This window comes from Pogoniulus pusillus, chromosome 31 (genome assembly GCF_015220805.1).
Source record: "Pogoniulus pusillus isolate bPogPus1 chromosome 31, bPogPus1.pri, whole genome shotgun sequence".
Lineage (NCBI taxonomy): Eukaryota > Metazoa > Chordata > Aves > Piciformes > Lybiidae > Pogoniulus > Pogoniulus pusillus.
In genome coordinates, this window is record NC_087294.1 from 13,899,152 (window position 1) to 13,913,253 (window position 14,102).

The 14,102-nt window shown below is 49.2% G+C and overlaps 1 long non-coding RNA gene across 1 annotated transcript in view; it reads left to right on the forward strand.

The window, feature by feature from the left end:
• Positions 1–798: 798 nt before the first annotated feature.
• LOC135189205 (uncharacterized) overlaps positions 799–14,102 on the forward strand; it is a 53,107-nt gene continuing 39,803 nt past the window's right edge. The window contains exon 1 of the long non-coding RNA XR_010307966.1: positions 799–908. This is a non-coding gene — a long non-coding RNA (uncharacterized LOC135189205). The remainder of the gene's footprint in view (positions 909–14,102) is intronic.

Sequence of the window (14,102 nt, forward strand, 5' to 3'; positions counted from 1 at the left end):
CAGGGCAAGGGAAGTGATTCCCTCTCTATACTCTGCTCTCCTGGGACCCCACCTGGAGTCCTGTGTGCAGTTCTGGAGCCCCCAGCACAAGCAGGACATGGAAGTGTTGGAGCCAGTGCAGAGGAGGCCACCAAGATGCTGAAAGGGCTGCAGCAGCTCTGCTCTGAGCACAGGCTGAGAGAGTTGGGGCTGTGCAGCCTGGAGAAGAGAAGGCTTTGAGGAGACCTTGCAGTGGCCTTCCAGAAGGGGGCTACAGGAAGGCTGGGGAGGGACTACTGACAAGGTCTTGTAATGCCAGGATGAGGAGGAATGGGTTTAAAGTGGCAGAGAGGAGATTTAAACTGGATGTTAGGAAGACTCCACAACCTCCCTGGACATGTTCAAGGACATTTGCAAGCCATATAGCAGGTCCAGGTCTGCTCCTGAATGTATTTCCCCTTCTAGATTTCCTCCTGAATGTATTTCCCCTTCTAGTTTTCCTCCTTAATTTCTTTTCCCTTCTAGTTTTCCACCTGAATTTATTTTCCCTTCAGGTTTTCCACCTGAATTTATTTTCCCTTCAGGTTTTCCTCCTGAATTTATTTTCCCTTCTATTTTTCCTCCTGAATCTATTTTCCCCTTCTAGTTTTCCTCCTGAATGTATTTCCTCTTCTAGTTTTCCTCCTTAGTTTCTTTCCCCTTCTATTTTTTTCTCCTGAATTTCTTTTCTCTTCAGGTTTTCCTCCTGAATTTCCTTTCCCTTCCAGTTTTCCTCCTGAATTCATCTCCCTTTCTGTTTCTCCTGCATGACCCAGCTTCCTTTGGAGAAGAATGGGGAAGGGCAGTCTGAAGCAGAAGGGTTTGACTGCTGTGGCTACAAGCTGGCTGAACGTCTCTGTCCTGTGGGGTCTCCTCTCTGTCTCGCCAAGGTGAGTTCCCATGTATTTTTAATGGGCAACTTATTACCAATCAAGCCTCTGTTCTTGGGCTGGATGCTCTGCACTTTTCCATCAGGCTGGGTCTCCTGGGGAGATCAGCTCATTACGGCGTCAACTGTCCCTGCCCTTTGCAGAGAGCCTCACCAAGGTCATATCAGGAGGTGATGGATAAAGGCAAGATTTAACCCTTGACCTTGACTTTCCTGGTGTTGAGTGCTAATAAATCTACATTTAGGGGTAGGGCTTTCCTCCCAGCTGCTCTTTGTTTGGGAGAGGGGATGACAGGCTGAGGCACAACAGGTTGCATTGCCTAGGGCAGTGCTTGGGAAGGTGCTTTACCCTGCCCTCACCACACAGGGAGACTTCTTTCTGGAGTCATGGAGCCCTGGCACAGGCTGCCCAGAGAGGTTGTGGAGTGTCTTCCAAGGACTTCCAAGCCCTGTCTGGATATGTTCCTGTGTGACCTGTGCTCGATTATATGGTCCTGCTTTATTTGGGGTGCGTTAAAAGGAGTGTGGCCAGCAGATCAAGGGAGCTTCTCCTCCACCTCTACTCTCTGCCCTGGCAAGACCCCTTCTTGAGTACTGTGTTCAGTCTGGGGCTCCCCAGTTTGAGAGGGACAGGGATCTGCTGGAGAGAGTCCAGTAGAGGGCTACAAGGATGATGAAGGGACTGGAGCACTGCCTGGTGAGGAGAGGCTGAGGGACCTGGAGCTGCTTAGTCTGGAGAAGAGAAAACTGAGAGGGGATTGAATCAATGTCTATAACTGTCTGAGGGCTGGGGGTCAGGAATGGGGGGAACAGGCTCTGCTCACTGCTCCCTGGGATAGCACAAGCAGCAATGGATGGAAGCTGCAGCACAGAAGGTTCCAGCTCAACACAAGGGGGAACTTCTTGAGTGTAAGGGCCCCAGAGCCCTGGCACAGGCTGCCCAGAGAGGCTGTGGAGTCTCCTTCTCTGGAGCCTTTCCAGGCCTGTCTGGATGTGTTCCTGTGTGACCTGAGCTAGATTGTGTGGTCCTGCTTTGGCAGGGGAGTTGGTCTGGACAATCTCCTTGGGTCCCTTCCAACCCCTAACATCCTGTGAGCCTGCTGTGGCAGGGGGTTGGACCTGAAGATCTCCAGAGGCCTCTCCCCATCCCTAACATCCTGTGATCCTGTCAGAAGGACTTGGGCATCTGGCAAAGCTCAAGTCACACAGTGGGCTGAGACACTTCGGGTGCACTTATGTCACTGTCTCTAGTGGTTAAAACGGGGTCCCCTCTCTGTCACTCACAGAGAACCAGAAGGGGGAAAGAAGTCCTTTGAAAAGCATTCACAAAACACAGAGATACACTTCAGGAGCAACCTTCAGCTTCCCCATCCTACTCAGCAGCTTTTAGCCAGCTGACCAGAAAGCCCTTCCCAAGGCTGTTCTCTTTATGTCCAAGAAGGTGCAACCCCATGAGGGAGAGGCCTCTCCTCTTGTTTGTCTTTCTTCCTCTATTCCTTTGATTAATTTTCTCCAAATGCTCACTCTTTGCTTCCCTCCCCACGTTGTCCATTCTCATGCCCCCTCCCTCATCTGTCTTTAGAGAAGAGCAGTTCCTCACTCCATCCTCTGCAGCATTTTTCCTGAGGAGATGGGATGCTGCTGGCTCTCAGCTTTCCCAGTGCTGAAAAGGGCCATTTGGGGCACACTTCAAGACATACTGCAGAATGAGCACATGAATGTCCCAGGCTGGTGCAGCATGCTTCCAAACACTTTGTTGCCTCTGCTGATGAAAAGCAGTGCCCTAAAACTTCCAGTGCGTGAAGGCTGACTGTGGTCAGTGAGGTGGCAAAAATAGCTCCTGCATCGAGCTCCTCTCAATGACTCTGGGCACTTTGCTGCTGTCATCTTCTAGGGAAGTTAAATTGCTTTGTTCCCTGTGTCCAATTAGCTCTGTAATCAACTCAGCAGAACGTGGAGCAGGAGTGTGCTGAGATCTGGTGCATCCGCTTTGCCAGAGGATACCTTCAGATAGATCTCCAGTTAGGGTAAGGACCCATGAGGGGGTTTCAGAACAGAGGGCAGAGATCCTCCTTGCAGCCCGTGGTGGGCTCCACGCTGGTGGATGCATCTCTGGGCAACCTGCTCTAGTTGAGGGTGTCTCTGCTTATTGCAGCAGTGGTCTGATTAGATGACCTTTAGAGGTCCCTTCCAACCCAAACCATTCTGTGATTCAATGATCAGATGTGGAGGCTTTGCAGAGCTGGGGGTGGGAGGTGGTTTCTGCACGCTGGAGGAGAAATGCCAAGCCCCAAAATCATAGAATCAGCCAGGTTGGAAGAGACCTCCAAGATCATGCAGTCTAATCTAAGCACCCAGCACTATCCAATCATAGAATCAACCAGGTTGGAAGAGACCTCTAAGCTCATCCAGTCCAACCTAGCACCCAGCCCTGTCCAATCATAGAATCAAGCAGGTTGGAAGAGACCTCCAAGCTCACCCAAGCCAACCTAGCACCCAGCCCTGGCCAATCAACCAGACCATGGCACTAAGTGCCTCATCCAGGCTTTGCTTCAACACCTCCAGGGATGGCAACTCCACCACCTCCCTGGGCAGCCCATTCCAGTGCCAATCACTCACTCTGGAAGAACAAATTCATGATAAAAGGCTTAATTTATAATTTCATGTGGACATTCAAGGTTGCTGTTAGGAAAAGCAGCCAGCAGTAGTGCCAGAAGGTGAGCTCCAGAAGCAGCAGGGCTAGCAGGTAAGAGCAACTGCCTCAAATATTCTCCCCTCTCGAGCTTCCTGCTTGGCCAGGCTTTGTCCTGCCACTCTGCAATTTGTTTGAACTCATTTCTTACCCCAAGCACATTCAGCTGCTTCTTTCTGGTTCTCCATAGGAGAAATAGCTGCAGTGAAACCTTTATCCCTTCTAAATCTCACAGTTTGTGAGAGGGAGAGTTCACAGCCCTGCAGCTAACCAGAAGAGCACTTTGGAGAAGTGAGACCTTTCTTCGCAGCTGTTTCGCGGCAGGCACAAGCCCAGCATCAGCCTCCATGGTTAGCCAAGGTGATAACTGATGTCAGAGATGTTCAGCATGACACAACTCTTGCATCTAGGGCAGGCTCTTGGAGCTGTCACTGGCCTCATCCTGCTCTCTCTTTGCATAGCTCTTTCTGACAGATGCCTGTCTGCTCCTTGGATGAGTTCTCTCAAGCCCTGGCATAGTTTCCAGAGATCAAACCAGAAGCTACACCAGCAGGTCAGCAATCCGTGAAGTGGAGAAGCAAGAAGGGCCAAGAAGGAAATGGAAATATAATTACCTTCCTCCAGTGAGGCAACCCAAACAGCAGTTGTGTTTTTCACAGCTCTCAGAGTAATCTGTAGAGGAAGAAGGCATAAATGAAGACAGAGTGGGAATAAACAGAACAAGAGTGGCCTTTCAATGGCAGACAACATAAACCCATACCATTAGCTCTTGAGGCACTGTCAGCCCAGATGGGCACTGTGATGGTTGTGTGATACTGCCAGCAAAGGCTCAGCCAGCTCAAGTATGTGGTCATGCTTTTGGCTGAGCAGGAAGCTTTCATTTTTCATTCTGCTTCTTCATGAATTCTTCTGCCTGCTTTGCAAGCAGGACGTCTTTTTCTTCTGTGTCCCTTCATATCTGTCTCCTATTTCCCCTTTTACCAATCTAGAACTGTGCTGTGGGTGTTAAAATTGAGGTGCATGGGGTCCTGTGGCAATACTGACCCACTACTGACATGCTGAGTAGTATGGCAGGCTTTTGGGAGGTGAGAGAATCCACATCATGGCACATCTCTGGTGCTGAGGATCCACATCATGGCACATCTCTGGTGCTGAGGATCCACATCTCTGGTGCTGAGGATCCACATCATGACACATCTCTGGTGCTGAGGATCCACATCATGGCACATCTCTGGTGCTGAGGATCCACATCATGGCACATCTCTAGTGCTGAGGATCCACATCATGGCACATCTCTAGTGCTGAGGATCCACATCATGGCACATCTCTGGTGCTGAGGATCCACATCATGACACATCTCTGGTGCTGAGGATCTGCATCAAGGCACATCTCTAGTGCTGAGGATCCACATCTCTGGTGCTGAGGATCCACATCATGGCACATCTCTAGTGCTGAGGATCCACATCTTTGGTGCTGAGGATCCACATCATGACACATCTCTGGTGCTGAGGATCTGCATCATGGCACATCTCTGGTGCTGAAGATCCACATCTCTGGTGCTGAGGATCCACATCTCTGGTGCTGAGGATACACATTTCTAGTGCTGAGGATCCACATCAGGGCACATCTCTGGTGCTGAGGACCCATATCATTGCATGTCTCTAGTCTCCCTTCTACTGTGATGGGACATGGAGCAGATGACATCAGCTTAGGAGCAGGAGGTGATTCCTTTCCATGTCAGAGCACGAGGCTTGATGGATTTGTCTCCATCAGGGAACTTCCTGTTAGCTACAAGTTGTTCAGTCTGGAGAAGAGAAGGCTCCAAGGAGACCTTATTGTGGCCTTCCAGTATCTGAAGGGGGCTACAGGAAAGCTGGGGAGGGACTTCTTAGGGTGTCAGGTAGTGATAGGACTGGGAGGGAATGGAGCAAAACAGAAGTGGGTAGATTCAGATTAGATGTTAGGAAAAAGTTCTTAACTTCATGCATGAAGGTGGTGAGAGACTGGCACAGGCTGCCCAGAGAGGTGGTGGAAGCCTCATCCCTGGATGTTTTTAAGGCCAGGCTGGCTGTGGCTGTGGGCAATTTGCTCTAGTGTGAGGTGCCCCTGCCCATGGCAGAGGGGTTGGAACTGGATGATCCTTGAGGCCCCTTCCAGCCCTGACACTTGAATGCTTCTATGATCCTGTGTGATACAGGTCTCCTGGTGAATGACAAGCAGTGTGAGCCTACTGCAGCAACAGAAGGCAAGTGGAATAGCTGTTTTTAATGCCCATGGGGCACCCTTTGTCCAGATAACTCCTTTACCCTCTCCTTACATCGCTGCTCTTTAAGATTCAGAAGTTGCCATGCGCCCTCAGCATGGCTGCAGGAGGGGGAGAAATAAACAGGTTTGCTTCTCTCCCCTAACCACACTGAAGCAAAAAAAAAACCCCAAACCCAACCAAACAAACCCAAAGCTTTGCACCTTTTGCAAACAGAGTTTAATGTTTTGCTCCTTGTAGCCTGCCAAGTAGAAACCTTTACAGGAAAATGATGCAGGCATAAGCTAGAGCGAGGGAGCTGCCTCTGTCTCCCAGGTCAGGGAGAGGTCAGTGCACATTAAATGAGTATTGCTGCTGCTTCTGTCAGAACGAGGCCTGAGCAGTTCAAAGCCAGGCTGCATCAGCTGTGCCCGAAAATCATTTGCAGTGCTGCTTCCTGAGCAGCAGATTGGCTTCCCATTACACAGGCTAATGAGAAAGTGTCACAAGTGGTCTTGGTAATAATGTTGCAGCAGAAGCTTCTTGTGCCTTTCCCCCCCCCACACCCTTCCATTCCCTGCACACTTGGAGAGAGAAAGAGAGAGAAAGAGAGAGAGAGAAAGAGAGAGAAAGAGAGAGAAAGAGAGAGAGAGAAAGAGAGAGAAAGAGAGAGAGAGAAAGAGAGAGAGAGAGAAAGAGAGAAAGAAAGAGAGAAAGAGAGAAAGAAAGAGAGAAAGAGAGAAAGAAAGAGAGAAAGAGAGAAAGAAAGAGAGAAAGAGAGAATGAGAGAAAGAGAGAGAAAGAGAGAAAGAGAGAAAGAGAGAAAGAGAGAAAGAGAGAAAGAGAGAAAGAGAGAAAGAAAGAGAGAAAGAAAGAAAGAAAGAAAGAAAGAAAGAAAGAAAGAAAGAAAGAAAGAAAGAAAGAAAGAAAGAAAGAAAGAAAGAAAGAAAGAAAGAAAGAAAGAAAGAAAGAAAGAAAGAAAGAAAGAAAGAAAGAAAGAAAGAAAGAAAGAAAGAAAGAAAGAAAGAAAGAAAGAAAGAAAGAAAGAAAGAAAGAAAAGAAAGGAAGGAAGGAAGGAAGGAAGGAAGGAAGGAAGGAAGGAAGGAAGGAAGGAAGGAAGGAAGGAAGGAAGGAAGGAAGGAAGGAAGGAAGGAAGGAAGGAAGGAAGGAAGGAAGGAAGGAAGGAAGGGAGGGAGGGAGGGAGGGAGGGGAAGGAAGGAAAAATAAATCTATTGGACAGGGCTGGGTGACAGTTTGTACTGGATGATCTTGGAAGCCTCCTACAACCTGGTTGATTCTATGATATATAGATGTATATGTTCAAAGAACTGGTTCTTTTCCATCCTCAGCCTCAAAGAACTGAGCCTGGAAAGCAAAGCAGTGGGATCAAGAGAACTGGAAGCTAGAGGCTCATGTGCTTACATCTCTACCCAGCTGCTGCTGCACTAAAGCCCTCAGCACAGCAGAGCAGTACGCTGCACATCTCTGGCACTATCAGGATTTGCCAGGTAAAAGCATCAGGTTTTGAGACTTAACCTTTCTTTGCAACATTGCTATCCCACCTCTCCCTGGACTTTTCCCTAGCCTTGCACCCAGCTGCCAACAGTAGAGCAGAAAGTAGCCTCTGATCCCTCCAATCTCATGCCACACTGAAGCAAAGACTCTGAGTAAGGACAGAAAATATGCTGGCCACAGACTGGAGTTTAGCACAGAGCCTCCTGGGTCAGAGGGAAAGTCTCTGGCAGGAGTGCAGCAGTGTGGGGAACTCTTTCTGGGCTGATGTGGCAACAGTGGTGCTAAGCTGCTACTTTGCAAACTCTCCTTGGCCATGCAGTTGGGTGGCTGAGGGGGCAGCACAATGCCCCCTACCCTTTAAGCCACTCTTGTTTCCAATGCAGCTCCAGGGGGAATCACAGAATCACAGAACTTTAGAGGTTGGAGATCATCCAGTCCAACCTCCCTGCCAAGGCAGCATCACCCAGGGCACTCTGCCCTGCTCTGGACATATCCCATCACGTCCATATCCTTCTTGTTCTAGTGGCTCCAGAACTGGATGCAGTACTCCAGGTGGAATCTCATCAGAGTGGAGTAGAGGAGCAGAATCACATCATATCATATCTTGGTGTGATTTGTTTGGCTCAGGAAACCACTGGAAGTTAAATAAGGGCTGGTGGAAAGGGCTTCCTTTCCCAGGACTCAGTGGATAAAGGGAAGGTTGTTTTCCAGCCCTTCTGCTTGATCTGCTTCATCCACTTCACCTGAATTTTCCCTACTGATTAGATTTACTCACCTTGGAGTTATGATCTGTGTGTTTTATATGTTTGATTAAGATCTAAGCAAGATTAGATATATGTTTGATTAAGATCTTATTAAGTCTGGAGTACTCTGGTGACTTCCATGTGATGGATTCAGCTGGGGATCAGGAGGTCTGCCTCAAGCTTCTTGTCTGTGTTGGGCACACATATACTGGAAAGAGAGGTGTAGGAGGTGGTGGCTGCTGAAAGGTCTGGAGAAAAAGGTCTTATGAGCAGCTTCTGAGGGACTTTGTGTTGTTTAGCCTGGAGAAGTGGAGGCTATGGGGAGACCTTATTGCTCTCTACAACTACCTGAAAGGAAGCTGTAGTGAAGTAGGTGTTAGGACTCCTCTCCCAAGGAACTAACAATAGGATGAGAGGAAAGGGCCTCGAGTTGTGCCAGGGGAGGTTTAAGTAATAATATGAAAGAACTTATTGCTGCAAGAGTGGCCAGGGACTGGAACAGGCTGCCCAGGGAGGTGGTGGAGGCACCATCCCTCAAGGTGTTCAAAAAATGGGTAGACATGGCACTTCAGGGCGTGGTTTGATGTCCTTGGTGGTGTTGGGTTGATGGTTGGACCTGAGGATCTTAGAGCTCTTTTCCAACCTTTGTTTTCATGCAGAGAACACCCCCAGGTACTCTGCACTACTGTCCCACTTCAGGGCCACAAGCATACCCAGGACTGGGGGACAGAAGTGACTATGGTTTTGTTTGAGGGGGACCTAGGATCCCTCAAACCACCACACCTGTGTATGCTCACAGGGCTCCAGGGCAGCTCAAAGGCTTAGGTCCTGAATATCATCCTGGATCACTGCTGTAGTGCCATCTAAATGTCTCACCTGGGCATCTTCTCTGTGGTGTCACAGCTCAGTGACTCACTGGTTCCCAGCCAGATCTCACCCTGATGAGGTGCCAGAAACTTTCACAGAGTCACAGAACCACAGAATGCCAGGGGCTGGAAGGGACCTTGAAAGCTCATCCAGTCCAACCCCCCTGCCAGAGCAGCATCGCCCAGAGCAGATCACACAGGAACACATCCAGGCAGCTCTGGAACATCTTCAGAGAGGGAGACTCCACAGTTCCCCTGGGCAGCCTCTGCCAGGCTTCTGTCACCCTCACAGTGATAAAATTTCTCCTCCTGTTTCCATGGAACTTCCTCTGCCTCAGCTTCCACCCAGTGCCCCTTGTCCTGGCATCAGGCAGCAGAGCCTGGCCCCATCCTCTTGGCACTCACTCTACACATCTTTATATAACCATCCATGAGGTCCTCCCTCAGCCTCCTCTCCTCCAAGCAGCACAGCCCCAGCTCCCTCAGGCTCTCCTTATAAAAGAGATGTTCCATTCCCTTCCTCCAGCCAATACTGAAGTAAACTCTGGGCCTGTGCACCAATTTGACTGCAACTTTGAAGCGAGTCATCGATTCTGAGCCCAGGAAGTTCAACTGGAGCATCCTTCATGTTTAATTCTCATCAGAAGCCACAGTGCAGGCTGTGATAAATTGCAGCTTGCAGATGGAAATAACAAAAAGGGTCAAAGACCACAAAGGTGCATTTTTATCTCTGTGCACCTGCTTTTTTTTTTCTGTGTATGCCTGCTTTTGACTCCCCAAAGCAGCTTCTGCCTTCAGGTACCACAGAGATCAGGCTCTCTTTTCTAGAAGAGGGGGTGGCTATTATAGAACTAGAAGGTTACTAAGGAAATGGAGATTTATAGGAGAGTTTTCTTGGGCATTGGTAAAAAGTTTGCCTTAATTGGCTGTGAGAGCTATTTCAGAAGCAGGCCAAGCTCACAGCCTAAGACTGGCACCGGTTGCTTCTCCTCCCTGCAACAGATAATTGTACTGCAGCTTGATGAGAACTCAAAAGATGGGAAAAAGGGACAGGAAGGAAGGAAGTCAAAGACCAGAATGAAGTGAGTGTCATTGATTGCTGTCTACATCTACCTGAAGGGAGGCTGTAGCCAAGTGGGTCTCTTCTGCCAGGCAAGCAGCAACAGAACAAGGGGACACAGTCTCAAGTTGTGCCAGGGCAGGTCTAGGCTGGATGTTAGGAGGAAGTTGTTGGCAGAGAGAGTGATTGGCTTTGGAATGGGCTGCCCAGGGAGGTGGTGGAGTCGCTGTGCCTGGAGGTGTTGAAGCCAAGCCTGGCTGAGGCACTTAGTGCCATGGTCTGGTTGGTTGGCCAGGGCTGGGTGCTAGGTTGGTCTGGCTGAGCTTGGAGGTCTCTTCCAACCTGCTTGATTCTATGATTGTATGACTGGATAGGCCTGGGTGCTAGTTTGGATTGGCTGATCTTGGAGGTCTCTTCCAACCTGGTTGATTCTATGATCCATTTTTAGCAGTGTTTTCCAACTGAAGCAGTTGAGTGACTCCATTATCCTATGATTAGGGTGATTCAGGCTTTAGAAGACACTACACAGGAGTTCTACACATTATACACATTTTACATCTAACTGTAATTAGAGAAGGATGTTTTCCCCTTTCTATTAGACTTCAAGAATGAAGTGAGTGACACTGATGATCCATTTTAGAGGTATTTTCCAGCTGAAACAATTCTGTGATTCTATTATTCTATGATTAGAGCCATTGGGGGTTTAGAAGACATTAATATGTGGGAGTTCTATGTATTAATACACATTCTACATCTAATTCTGATCAGAGAAGGATGTTTCCCCCTTTCTATTAGATTTCCACGGGTTGGATGGGTGGGCAGAGGCCAATGGGATGAGATTTAATGAGGTCAAGTGCAGGGTTCTGCACTTTGGCCACAACAACCCCAAGCAGCACTACAGGCTGGGGACAGAATGGCTGAGAACAGCCAGGTAGAAGGGGACCAAGGGGTACTGGTAGATAGTAGCTGAACATGAGGCAGCAGTGTGCCCAGGAGAGCCAATGGCATCCTGGCCTGGCTCAAGAACAGTGTGGCCAGCAGGACAAGGGAAGTTATTCTTCCCCTGTACTCAGCACTGCTCAGGCCACACCTTGAGCTTCGTATCCAGTTCTGGGCTCCTTAATTCAAGAGAGATGTTGACTTGGAGGTCTCTTCTAACCTGGTTGATTCTATGATTCAAGAAGACAGCCAGACTGTGAGTGCTGGTGCCTGACTTCTCACAGGATTGTGTGAGGCTGGGTTAACCAAGAGACCCATGAAACTGGGGGCTAGCATCTGGGAGGCAGCCCTTCAACTAGTCTGGGCTACTATGGCACTCAACCTGCCACCCATAACAAAGCCCCAGGACTAACAGTCGGTTGGACTGGATGATCTTGGAGGTCTCTTCCATCCAGGTTGATTCTCTGACAAGTCATAGTGAGGAGCATCACTGTGTTTTAAGCTGCAAAAGCACCAAGCATGAATAATAAGGAAGGGAGAAAAGGGAGTAGCCTTTCAGGGCATCACACCGCTTATGGGTTAAATCCCTCTCTGTGGTCTCCTTGGCATTTAAACTTCCCCCAGCAAAAGAATAGGGAGGCATAACAGCTCAGGAAGAGAAAATATTTCAGCCCCTGGGTTTTGCCTGCTCTGTGTCATTTCCATTAAACAGAAACTGTCCTTAACAGGCATCCTCAAGAGGAAACTATTGAGTGGGGGCGAGCGAGCCGAGACCTCAGTGGCTTGCCTTCTGCTGCCTCCTCTCTTTCAACAGTGCAGATGTTAGTTTCCAGTCGGGTTTAGGAGAGACTCCCTACTGTTTGGAGGGATGTTGAGAAGATTAAGGGATTAAACAGAAAGGGCTCTGTTGCAAGAATTTCTCTTCCAGCTGGTGCTCAAGGAGGGTAGAAAGTTTCCCGAGCTGGGTTGTGCGCGCAGATGCGTTTGGCTCCTCTGATTCATTTAGCCTTAATGTGGTGTCAGGTTTTTCCCCCCCCCCCCTTGGAGAAAACGAGAGTGAGATCATGCCACACGCTGTCTGTCTTGAAAGGAAAGCAGCAGAGACAGCTGAAGACCTCAAATTGTTTTTTCTCAGGGTTTTTTAGATCAGCCTCGTGACCTTTCCTCCTTTCCCCATGTAGTTTTAACTTCGTTCTTGGGGGCTCACCGCAATTACAAGTCTGGGGCTGGATAGAGTAGGTGGGCTGTGAATGTTCTCTGCCTTCAGCTGGCTTAAGCCCTGCCTTTCAAGTTGTTTTACACAAGAAGACGTTCAGCTGCCACTGATCTTCGTTCTCTTTCTCTGGGTTTCTTTAGAGTACAAAGGTGAACAGCTCCAGCCCATCCCGAGCCCATTGAAGTGCAGTGGTCCGCAGGGGTTAGAGTGCTTCTTTCTTAGGGTCTATTTGGGGAGAGGCAGAGAGTTTGGTGTGGAAGGCTGGATGGGCTGGGGAGAGAGAGCTGCAGCTGGCCTCCAATAGAATCATACAGAATCATAGAAACAACCAATTTGGAATAGACCTCCAAGCTCAGCCAGCCCAACCTAGCACCCAGCCCTGGCCAATCAACCAGACCATGGCATTAAGTGCCCCAGCCAGGCTTGGCTTCAACACTTCCAGACACGGTGACTCCACCACCTCCCTGGGCAGCCCATTCCAATGCCAATCACTCTCTCTGCCAACAACTTCCTCCTAACATGCAGCCTAGACCTGCCCTGGCACAACTTGAGACTGTGTCCCCTTGTTCTGTTGCTGGTTGCCTGGCAGAAGAACATGGAGCAAGCCCTCTGCACAGCTAAGAAGGGTAGAGGAACAAACCACGAGCTGGGCTAACTGAGCCTTGTCACATGCAAAGCTGTGCATTGTCACCTGCTTTTTCACAGAACCACACAATTTCTTAGATGGGAAAAGATCTTCAAGCTCATCAAGTCCAATCATTAGTTTCACACTGCCAAGTCCCTGACTAAACCAAATCCCTCAGCACAACATCTCATCAGTATGAATCGCTATGGTTGGAAAGGACCACCAGCATCATCCAGTCCAACCTTCATCCCAGCATCCTTCATCACCAACACAGCATTTTCTCTTTCTCCCTTCTCTCCCCCTAGTCTTTTCTCTCTCTGCTTTGTTGTGCACTAATTCCACCATGTTCTCATTCCATCCAGTTCTGGAGCCCTTACTACAAGAAGGATGTGGAGGTGCTGGAGAGTGTCCAGAGAACAGCTATGAGGATGCTCAGAGGGCTGCAGCAGCTCTGCTGTGAGGGCAGAATGAAAGAGTTGGGGCCATGCAGTCTGGAGAAGAGGAGGCTCCCAGGGCACCTTCTTGTGGCCTTCCAGGATCTGAAGTGGGCTACAACATAGTTGGGGAGGGACTTTTTAGGCTGTCAGGGAGTGACAGGACTGAGGGGAATGGAGCAAAGCTGGAGGTGGGGAGAGTCAGGCTGGAGGTGAGGAGGAAGTTGTTGAGCAGGAGAGTGGTGAGAGGCTGGAATGGGTTGCCCAGGGAGGTGGTTGAGGCCCCATGGCTGGAGGTGTTTCAGGCCAGGCTGGATGAGGGTAGGGTGTCCCTGGGCATGGCAGGGTGGTTGGCACTGGCTGCTCCTTGTGGTCCCTTCCAACCCTGACTGATTCTATGGTTCTGGATTTATCTGTTTCACTTCCTTCCACTTAGTTTTTTCCCCACAGGGAGTGCTGAAGGAGGCCTGGTAAGAACATTGCCCTCTTGCCCTGGCCTCAGTTTAAACACAGTTAACACTGTAGACACACCATTAACCTAATCAGCCTTCACTCCCTCCTTCCCCTAGCAGATTCACATTCTCCCTATGGTTGTTTTTTTTCCCTCCTAAACCTGATTTTTGGGGATAGGAGCCATCAGCATTGCAAAGTTTGCCTGCAAACAAGACAAAATGAGTTCTCATCCCTTCTAAGTGCCTTGAAGAAGGGCTGCAAGGGCTGCTGCTGTCTGCTCAATTACTTCTATGATTGCTGGGGCAGAAGTCAGGATTCTCTGGACAAATCTCTCATCCTTTATAGTCATTTACCCTTTATTCCATAATTGACATCATCAGCACAGTCCTTCCTCTCTATTTTCCTCGTAA